The 11,909-nt window shown below is 30.2% G+C and overlaps 1 protein-coding gene across 19 annotated transcripts in view; it reads right to left on the reverse strand.

Annotated features, from left to right (window-relative positions):
* The window catches only part of LOC107451143 (uncharacterized), a 97,601-nt gene extending 85,720 nt beyond the window's left edge, over positions 1-11,881 (reverse strand). For 8 of the 19 annotated variants that reach the window (XM_087166390.1, XM_087166377.1, XM_087166396.1 and 5 more), the window contains exon 1: positions 11,693-11,858. The gene's annotated coding sequence lies outside the window, so the exon portion shown is untranslated. Of the gene's footprint in view, positions 1-11,692 lie in introns of all 19 variants that reach the window. The other 11 variants (XM_087166383.1, XM_087166378.1, XM_087166385.1 and 8 more) reach the window with 8 other exon arrangements.
* Between the last annotated feature and the right edge of the window lie 28 nt (positions 11,882-11,909).

Raw genomic sequence — 11,909 nt, forward strand, 5'->3', positions numbered from 1 at the left:
ATACAGTCAAACCCCACTATAGTGAACCTTCAAGGGACCTAAATTTCGATTCATTATAACCGGGAGTTCACTATATCCGTTGCGCAGGCAATTTCACTAATGGTTCCCAAACTCCTCCCTTTTATTACATTATATTCATATAAATGACTGAAAAATATAAATGAGTAGCAAAAAATGTGTTATTTTTCATCACTCTTCGTCTTGCGTACAAATAAAAATTAGTAATCTTTAGCTGATGAGCAATCTTCAACATCAGATATGGAAACACTTCCCGACTCTCAGATAAAAGTAGCACATAAAAGCAGTTTCTATAGATGGTTTTAAAAATCAGTATATGTATTTATTTTGAAGTAGAACTTTCAAATTTATTATGAAGAAAATGGGGGGGGGGGGGGAATCTGTCGAAGACAGAAAAAAGTTCATTATATCCAACTTCCTCACTTTTTTGGTTCACTATATCCACTAAAAATAACATTATACGTGTATAGCAAGGCACGGGACCGAGCATTTCGTTCACTATATCCGGGAGTTCACTATAGCGGGGTTTGACTGTATTACTATTTTATAAAATAGAAAATAATGAATAGTGATTTGGCCGAATAGTCAAATATTCCGCCAAATAAATCGGCCGCCTACCCAGTGATCAAACAACATTTAAAAAAAAAAATCCTCAAGAATTATTATAGTTTATGTAAAAATAGGCCTAGGCGTTGTAAGAAATTTTATATCGTGATAGATCGTCAGTCACACATCGTGATTTAACATATGTTTGAAATTTATCAATCAGAAATCTTTAAATCAATCAAAAATATATGAAATAAATAAATCTAAAACAGAAGAAGATTTTATTTCTAAAAAAAAAAAAAAAAAAATGCTTCCATAACATCAATAGCATTGCTTAATTTTTTCAATTAAAATAAAGATGGATTGATTTAAGACTGTCTTAAAGTAAAAACAAACACAAACTTTATTTTAATTTTTTTTTTTTAAACTAAAAATGACTTAGATTTTTTAAAAATAATAATAAAACTGTTACAAAATATTTTACACACATTAAAAATTTAAAAAAAAAGAAAGAAATGTCCACTTAAATAAAACATTTTTTAAATTATTTTTTGAAAAAAAAATGTGCTTTTGAAACGTCCTTAGGCTTTTGTTAATTACATATTTAAAATAAAATGATAAAGTTGAATTGACTAATGGTCAAATGGTTTTAATGTAAAAATAAATGTAAGTTTTTTAATTTATTTATTATTATTTTCCGGTTTGAAAATGAAATAAACTACAGATTTAAATGTTTAAAAATAATACTGACTATCAAACAAATTATTAAACGAACACATATTGAAGGAATTTTTAAAAAAATAAAAAAAATATTCTATAGTTAAGAGCACTATTGTTAAATTATTGAAAAGCATCAAAACCTTGCTTAAATTTTCATTTAATTTAAAAAAATTTAGTCATTTTAACTAACAGCCAAATTAAAAGAGAAAGAAAGAACACAAACTCTGTATTAATTTCCTCAAAAATAAAAGCAAATTAATTAAATGTTGGCTTTGTTTTAATTTTTTTAAAACTAAAAGCTACAGAAGATTTATTGGTTTAAAAACTAATCAAATTCTATCGAATTATTATATTTACGTGAATTAAATAAATTTTTTAAAAAAAATAACTTTTTATGGCAAAGTATAAATTACTTAAATATAAAATATTGAATTGGGTATAATATTAAAAAAACACAACTACTTCCACTTAGTAGGAATAACATTTACCATGACGCAATGCAAAATTCTATGCCACTATCCACATAAATCAATTATTAATCAAAAATCGAATATCAATTACTTTTCTTTATAATGCAATAAAATCAGGCGAGCAGCTATTTAAACGATCAAACACTTCGTTTGTTTATTTGTGGCTTGAAGTTAGGCTCGCGGAAAATGCCGTTCATGGGTTAAATTTAGTTAAGGTCTGTTGAAAATAATTGACAACGTTAAATCCAGACAGTAAAAAAAATTTGACGAAATAATGCGCAACGATCTCAAGTAGCAAAAGTCTCACTTGAAATAATTTACTTGAAACCAGTACCGTCTTTACGTATGGGCACAATCAGGCGCTCAGGGGGATGTTGAGAATCTAATTCTTTATAGATTATATTTTTTTTTTTAAAAACTTATGATAAATAAACTTAAAGCTTATAATTTTTTTCCTAAAATATACATTATGAAAAAATTTCTTCATTACGCACTTTAAAGTGCATACTTTGCTTTTCTTTCTACAAATAGTGATTGGTTACAGTGAAAACACCATCAGTTTGAATAGCTTATAATCATGACAACTTAAAAAGACGCCCGAAGTTTAATGATCTACATTTCTATGAAATTTTTTGGTGATCAACCTTCATTTCTTTTTCAATTTGTCCCTGTCCTTTCATATATTGTCCTCGCTCCTAGGGAACCCTTTTGGCGAGTAATCGGAGGAACAAAGTCATAAATTTTACTAGTCCAAGAGGCTATTTATATGATAGCATAACAAATTGAAAAGAACTTCGTTCTGCTAGCTTCCTGTCTCCAAACCATTGCTTTCTTGTAGAAGGATTCTTTAAGGGAATGGATTTTGCAAGTTAAAAAAAGACCATTACAGTAGAGGATTTAAGTAATCCTCCACGTTCCTTTTGCTGAAGGCAGCTGAGACCTCTGTGCAATGTGTCAAATATTTTGATTTCGTGCAGAGATTGTATACTTTTTTCGCATTATCAACTCACCAGTGGAGTATTTTAATTTCTTCTCTATATGATGAAAAAGTTGCAAAACAGGCACTAAGTGGTCATTGCGGTCTGACGCTGTTCATTCGTTAAATTAAGGCTATGAAAAAATTCAACAGGCTCTCTATTTATTAGCAAATGACACTGAACAAGAAGCAAGTACAAAGCTTATAAACTTCATAAAATAAAAAAAGCACATTAGAAAAAAAAAATTTTTTTACTATCTTATGGAGTGATATTCTTGAAAGGGTGATTAAAACTACATCTTTTTACAATCACTTGAAATGAATTTAAGTACAGCTTCTAAACTTTTTGATTCCTTAAAAGTATATTTTTTTGATCTCAGAGAGAAATCTAGTGATCATGAATCAAGAGCCAGAAATAAAATGCCAAATTGTGATTTTGAATATTTAGCTAAACGAGACAGAACGCGAAGTATACGTTTTACAAGGCATGATGGTCCGGAAAAGGAAATTCAGTGGAAGTGATAAGTTTCAAGTAGAGGAATTTCTACCTTCTTCAGATTCGTTCATTACTGAAATAAGTAAACGTGGAGAAGCGTAGAAAAATATATGGGAAAATTTTCACTTTTTAAATAATCTAATGGACATTTAATTCAATTACCTGAGAGATAAATGCAAAAATCTAGTAAATACGTACAAGAATGATTTAGATTACGATGGCATATTAAATGAATGCATCCATTTTAAGCATTTTTTAAATTCAGAAGAAAATAGTTTTGAACTTCCTGCATTATATGAAACAATTGTTTCTTGAGGCTTAAAATCGATATTTCCCAGCATTGGTTGGTTGGGTTTTATTGGCACAAGAGCCAGAAATGGCTATAGTGCACCAAGCACTTGGTTAAAAGTAGGTATCTAGGTCAAACTACTGTATTTATTTCTCAGCATTGAAACAGCATTAAGAATTATTTTGTTCATGTTGATCACAAATTGTACCGGAGAACGGTCGTTTTCTCAGCTTAAATTGATAAAAAAAAAATCAATTACGCAGCGCTATGGGACAGCAACGCTTGAACTGGCTATGTCTGATGCGCATTGAAAGTAATGCGCTAATGACTGTCGAATTTGACGAAATAATCAAAGAATTTGCGAATAAAAAAGTTCGCAAATTTTGTTTAAAATAATTATTAAAATAAAGGTTTTTATTTTGCCAAGGGGGTTATATCTAATGCTAAATTTAATGTGTATTAAATTTTCAGAGAATTCAAAATGTGTTCAAATTTGTCAAAATTATTGCATGTTTTAAAAATGTTTAATTTTATATTTAAAGTTTGAAAAATTTTAATACCTCGATCTTAAGCAGTATGACATGTTAAAGGGGCCCAAACCATTTACGTGCCCATGGGCCTTTCATGATATTAAGACGGCCCAGCTTGAAACGTTATATCCCTTCGAAATAAAACGCACAGCAATCGCAAAATAAGCCCTGCTGAAAATCTTCAAGTAACATAAAATCTCAAGGTCAAAAATGGCGCATAAAGAAACTATGCATGGATTCTATATTTCAACGCTGATTCTCGCTCTTCGTTATTCAACTTCACGGAACGAACATCATCTTCGTAGCTAAAAATCTAATCAACATCTTCGCAGCTAGACGAAATCAAAATAGTCTTCGTCAGCTCGGCGATAGAGTTAGCATAGGCAAGAATCCTCGCACGTTAAACCGCGAGCGTCGTCTTCAATTCCTAATGCATCACCTGAAATGAAAGTAATTATATCGGCCTGCCGATATAAATCCTGCAGTGGATTGATCGTTAAGACACGGTTCTCAGCAGATCACCGAAGTCAAGCATCACTGGCTACGGTCAGTGTGCGGGTGGGTGACCACTTGGATCAGTCTGCTTAGGGACCGGGGGTGTGCGGTATGGGTCCTCGTTAAACTGTGCTACCGTAAAGTTCTCGACTTCGCGCGCGCAGGTCGTCGGGCTACCGAAGCGGGGGTGCCATCCACTCCGCAGAGGATCAAAATTGTGATGGCATGTCTTCGGATCATCCTCCGGGATGTTTCCCAGACCGTCGCCAATAGCCCATTGTGCAGCTCTAGTGCGACGTAAATTAACAACAACAACGGCCTGTCGATATGTGCGAAGTCGATAATTCACGATATATCGATCTAAAAATGTCTAAGAGTAGTGCTCGTTAAAATGGCCGCATCATAATAAAAACAAAAGTTCTTTTTTTTTTTTTTTTTTTTATAAAAAATGGGAAAGCCAAACTAAAATAAAAAATCGTTCTCAATTTTTATAAGAAAAATTTAACGTTGAAAATTACACTTTAAGTGTTTCCCATTGCCGGATTTTTAGAAAAAATGACTAAAAAGAAGGCTCTTTAAAATATGCTATCAAAATGGGAAAAAAAACACAAAAGAGAAGCAGAAAATTTTCCTAAATTCTTAAAACAAAACTTGCAACGTAAAAAATCAATTTTCTATTTTACCGGTTATCTAATTATCTGTATAACTTTAAAGGAAAAAGTAGAGATAAAATATATCAGAAACGCTGTTAAAATGCCACGCTATATCTATATAAAAAAACCCAGCAAAAGTGAAAAAAGAAAACAAACCTCTTTTTAAAACAAAAAGTGTCGATGATAAAACGACGAAAATGACTTTCCTGATAAAAATTATACTTCGCCGAATATTCGTAATATATAAAAAATGATATTAAAAAATGGTGTCATTTATAAAATTTAATTTCAGAAGAAAATATGATAAAATGAAAAAATCCACTTAGCCTTGTGATGATCACTAGATGTTGTTAGCCATTCCTTCATCAAGTGTCCATAAATTATTAAAACACACTTTCCTGGCATTTCTAACAATTTCATATTTGAATGAAGTATCAAAGCTACCACGTGTGCTACCAGAAGAATTGAATTTCTCGAATCCTATGGATGTAGAAGGTCAATACAGGTCTTCAGCTGATTAAGTACCTAAGTACTGTCAAGACCTCTACCCACCTGTAGTATCACGCTCCCCTCTCCCCACATTATATTTTTTCCTTTCAGAATGATCCAGAGAGAAAGAATATTTTAATGAAAAAAATTAATAATAAAAAACAATAAGGGCGAGTTTTTTTCCACTTGCTTGTAACCCCACCCTCACACGCATTCAAAATGTTTCTACCCTCGATGCAGGGTCTCATTCTAGACGAAAGACGTACTTTTTAATTGTGAATATTTTCCTAAGATAAAAAAAATGTTCCAACTAACTAGTGATACTAGAAATTAAGAACTTTTAAGAACCTTGAATGAAAATTAAGTACTTTTAAGGGCCCTTAATTTTCAAAATGAAAACTAAGCAGTTTTTAAGGAGCGTGGGAACCCTGTTATCCCTTCTGATAACTGGATGATGAGGCATGTAACACATATGGTCAGACGAACCCCCTTTCTTAATGGGAATAGGTTCAATTACACCTGATTTTAACTGTTCTCTAAACACTTCATTATAATCTTGAAAAAGAGCCTGATCTCTCTCAAACTCCAAAGCCTCCTCTTAGCATTAGAAAAATTATCAGAAAGATTCATGTTTCCCTTAAAAGGCAGCCTAACCTCATATTTTCCATTTTCAAATTTTTTATTTCACTTTCAAAGCGTCGCAAAATTTCCATATCACTAGTTAAAATGCAATTATCTTTCCCAATAAACAAATTATTTACTTCTCTAAGTTTGCCTAAAGTAGCATTTAAATCGTCATCTGAGTTAGTTACGTTTTTTTCTTTCCAAAATACATACATTAACTGATTGAATTCTTAAATTCATAGATAGCGTAACTTCACTAATACAATAACCGAATCAAGTTTCGGTACAATAAAGCCCTTTTGAAAATTCTAATTTATTTCGACATTAAATCGCATCTCAATAAAATGTGAATTCTCTCTTTTCCCTCTAAAGCAGTGTTTCCCAAACTTATGACTTTTGTGTACCCTTTCTTAATTTTTCGTAACGCAGTGTACCACCAATTAAAAAATGAATGCATTTTTTACAATAAGAAAATTGCACAAAAGATAAAAATTACAACTGACTGTTGATACCACTAATTATTAACTGCTAACTCTGGAAAAAATAGCCAATAGCAAAATATGTAATCGTTAATTTTCATGGCTAGCTTTATTTTTAAATAAATTTTTTTGAAATTTCCGTTTGCTGCTAGATATTTCGCATGAGAATGCGTACCCCCACTAAACTGTTCCCGTACCCCAGGGGGTACGCGTACCACACTTTGGGAAACACTGCTCTAAAGAAAACAATTCTTCAGATGATAAATTTAATTCTTTTAACATTCGTTTAATCATATCATTCGGATCGGAGTCTGCACGTGCGGCGATGAGAAATAGAATCAGTAATAAATAATTCTACTTTCGCGCATCTGCTTGGATTATTTATATGAGATAGGTTAACAGTCGTGACCCCGAAATCCTTTTGAATTGGGCTACTTCCAAATTTATATATTTCTAACCACTCAGTTCGGAAAATCAATAAATTAAGACTATCTGCTAATTCTCTAGTAATAAAACTACAGCTACGTCGGTAAAAATTATACTCTTGATTTGACTATTCGCCTTATGTGGAACACTAGAAATGATAGATTCGGGATTTTAAGGCGTGGCTGCTCGCTTTTCTGAGTGATTTGCTATCATTGGTTTCTCTTTCCCGAAACAAAACAGCTCATAATGACTTTGACTCACATATTTTTTACATTGAATGTTTTCTTGACATTCTACACTACACTCAAATGACCCTAATATAAGCATTTGAAGCAACGACCTTTTCTTTTTAATTTAGCCAATTTCTCAAAAAGGGATAATAAGCGACAATTTAAAGAATCGTGTCCTTTAAAATAAAAAACATAAATTTTTTGATCCTTTAAGATAATCGTTAAGATGGAAGTGTGCCCCCCAATTAGCGGATTATTTCTTTTAGCGAACGATTCGTTACCCGAACTATGATAATGTGGAGAATAATTTATTTTTTGGTTATGTTAGCTGTAATGCCGATTCCCGAGCAATGTAAGATTAATTACAAAATTGTTGATTTAAATTGCTCTTAAAAATAGTTAAAAATTGTACAAATTATGAGTATTTACGCTAGTTCCTTTATACTGAGCATGCACTCAAAATATTTTAAAATGTTTTTTCATAATTTTGCAGTGAATCATATTTGGGAACTAATAACAAAATTATTTAAATATCTTAAAAATTTAATCTAAATCTAAGTACTTTTCAAAAGAAAGCTCAAAACTATCAATGGAGTTTTTCACAAATTTTATTTCCTATCATTAGATCTCATTTAATAATAGTACCCGACAATAATCGTTCAGAAATCAAACTTCAATGGTACCCCACTGATAAGTGAAAGAAAACATACTTTTATTGGGGTCACCCTCTACAATGCTGGTCTCATTTTTAATAAATCTTGTTTAATAAGTACAAGATGAAATTTGTAGATAAACTCTTATCGTTTTAAGTTTTCTTTTAAAAAGTGCAAAAATTACTTAGAAAATTGTTAAAAATTTTTAAGATATCCAAATGAAGCTTTTACTATCATTAAATGCCAAACACGATTCCCAACAAAATTATGAAAAAACCTTTTTAAATTTTTTCTGCGCATGCGCAATATAAAAGATCTAGCTTAAATACTCAGATCTTGTGTAGTTTTTAATGAATTTTTTTTTAAATTTGAAATCAACAATTTTGTAATTAATCTTAAATTTCCCAAAAAATTTTGATTAATGCCATGGAATATTTATAAAGTTATAGCAACAAAAAAAACACAAGGCCAAAATATAAATTTTTTTTTTGTAAAAATGTCCATATCTCCATAAATATTTATTCTAGGTTTACGTAACTTTATGGGGTTATTAAAAATAACAATTAAAGGAATCGATACAAGTTACAAGTTTTTAGCTTGATTTTCTGCAATAGGGTGTTCAAAAATAATTGTTTTCTTTCATAATTTATTGTAGGTCTTGCAAACCTATGAAAGCTTTTTTATTGCTAAGTATAAAAAATCGCATGAACTAAAACACTTCTAAAGTTACAAAATAATCCTTTAGGTAATTCTTGAGAAATTTTTTAAAAAAATGTCAAAAACTGAAAGTGCCTTTTCCATTATTGTAGGATAGTGTATGATGCAAAACTCTGTTATATATATATAATATGTTATAACATCTTATGTGTTATAAAAAATTACAGTTATCAGCATGGTGTTAAATTTTGAGGGAAATCAAGTTATTAAGCCTGCAAAAAAAGTTCAATTTATTAAGCATGTGAGTAATAAAAGTGCTGTTCTAAAACAAAAATGCCTTTTTAAGTTCATGAAAGCTTATTTCATTAATTTGCAAATGAATTTTCTCTTATAAATCAGGGTTGGGGTTCTGGACGTCCTAAACTGGTTCTAGACAGGGTACGTGGGTTTCACTGTCCTAAACTGACTAAAACTGTCCTAAATTGTCTTAAAATGTTCAAAACCTAGAACATTGGTAAAAGGCAAAATTCTATAAGTATAACCCCTATACACATAACAATAACAGATATTAATAAATATTTGATACTTTTAACTACAATTTGCTTTAACTTAATAAATAAAAATAATATAATACAGTAATAGGAAAAAATTTATAGCTATTGAAATTCCACAATTCATTGAACAGCAAAACTGAATAATTTCAAATATGTATAAATATGCTTTTAATACTGATAAATTATGTTATAAGAATAAGTAATGCAATATAAAAAATAATGATACACTTTTTTAATAAAAAAAAATCTTAATTTTGTTTCTTGTTCAAAAATTAACCTTTATTTTTCACAATATTTTTTTTAAATTGTGACATAATTAATTTGAATAAAAGGGTTTTGGACAGGACAGTTCAAACCCTGGTTTAAAGCAAGGCTTAATCCATTCTGTCCTTAGTAAATATCCTTTCCTTTAGTAATATCCTTTCTGAGCACTAAAATTAGGTTTAAAGAATGTGTGCAAGAAGGCTAATAAAAATTTAACTTGGCATATTTATTGGAAAAAAAACCTATTTGTTATTAAATTCGAGGTGAGCAATTTTATTTAACATGAACTTCATAAACAAGTATTTATATCTGGAATACCAATGTTCATCACAGCTACATAACTCACCTTCACATAATTTATTAATTGCTGACTTGGAAACTGTGTTGCTATTTTCCTACTTAATATATATTTGTCACTTATTACGTCCATCGTTTATTTTTTTTTTTTAATGAATTAATAAGAAATTCAAAAAAACATCAAAGCAAAATCAATAAAAAATTATAAAAATTTTCATTAATGATAGAAAAATTGTTTTTCAATCAGTTTTATTTATATAGAATGAAGAAATAAAATCGAATAATTTTATTACATGCATTTTTGTAACACACTCAACTCAGCTTAAAATAATGGGTAGAGAAATTAAGTAATAAAAACAAGCATAAATTTTATTATATATCTGTTTTATTTATCAAACATTTTTTACTTAGATTTCTTATTTGTCATGTAATATCTTTATTTAAATTCCCATTATTTCTTAAAAATTTCTTTCTAAATTAAGTCAGAAGAGTATTGTTTTATTTGATATAAAATATAGGTCAATGTTCATTGCTTAATGATTAAAATATAATGAGCTGCATAAGAATTTTTCTTACTAACTATTATTTAACATAACTAAATTTTATTTTATGAAAACTACTTCTTTCTTAATTAACTATGCAATGATTTCACAGCATAAACTTTGTTTATTTTTACAACCATTTCACACCTAGTTACTAATCTACAAAATGTAAACAAAACATCCCAAGCTTTTTCCAAACAGTGACAGATAAGACTCCTTCCACCTGATAGGATAAATTTATCAACCAGGCAAAATTTCAGTACAGATACATCCGATCAACTTTATCTTGCTCTAGTCTCGTTAGATCTCAGAAAACTACGTTTGGTGAATGAAGCGTAGTTCTTCGTTAAGATCGGGTTTTACGTAAACCACAGAACTGAGGTTAAACTACTGAGCTTAGACAGTGTACCGACGATTTAGCCCCAGTGTCTGATCAAGCCAGATGGAAACGACTAGTTGGGACGGCTCTAGCCTGTACTAGGTTGTTATGCTGATGGAAGAATAACTTCTTTAAAATTTATAGATCTTTGAGGAAAAAATTTTTTCTCTTAACCTTAAAATTCTGATTTACTAACAATTCAAAAAAATATATTTAAAGGATACGCTTTCAAATAAAAAAGCTATAACTTCTTGTCATTGTAACTGTTCACATCTAAATTTACCCATTTTTTTTCAAAATTTGCAAGTTTAAAATCCATCTATCTAGCACCTTGGCGATAGTAGTATCCTGATCTCTTGTGCAAACTACAATCGCCAAGGGGCCAAATAGATTTCAAACTTGCAAATTTTTTTTTTAAAAAAAACATGCCGATGTTTGTCCGGGGGTAGCTACGAGTTATACACTTCAAATTGGTTCATTTCTCTGAGGTTTTTTTTTTTTTTTTCCAGTTTCTCGCGGGCCGATGCCCAGAAGTTGCCAAGTCTTGGATATTACTCCACCATAGATCAGGATACGGAAATCTCCCCAGTAGTTGGCGAGTGTTTCTTTTTTTTCTTAAATAGTTTATTCGAAGCCACTGCCATATTGTCGCGAAAATTCAACGAATATTTTGGCGCAGTTACAGATACGAACCCTTTGTGATACAATTAAAACAATTCCTAGACATCAAGTACAAAAAACTCAGAAAGGAAGAACAAGCAAAACTTCAAAAAAAGTACTAATTAATTAGTTAGTAATGCATACATATTGAAAACAAAACAAATGATTTTAGAAGTAACGAGAACGCCATAATTAAAAACCTAACACAAATATCAAACTTATACTGTACTAAACGTATCACTTACATATGATAAAAGTTTTCAATCTTCGATTAAAAGTAAGATTATCATAAAAATATTACAAATGTCTACAAATTTCCACAGCTCACTTGAATTTGTTTAGGCTTCTTTCTTAATAACAAACGCTTCTGTTTACCTATTTCTATCCACCTTATGGTCCATAATCTATATCAGGATTCATGAGCTGAAATATACAGATATTGGTAACAGCCAATCAAATAGG

Source organism: Parasteatoda tepidariorum, chromosome 6, assembly GCF_982258835.1.
Source record: "Parasteatoda tepidariorum strain Cologne lab strain chromosome 6, Ptep-v5.0, whole genome shotgun sequence".
In the NCBI taxonomy this organism is placed as follows: domain Eukaryota; kingdom Metazoa; phylum Arthropoda; class Arachnida; order Araneae; family Theridiidae; genus Parasteatoda; species Parasteatoda tepidariorum.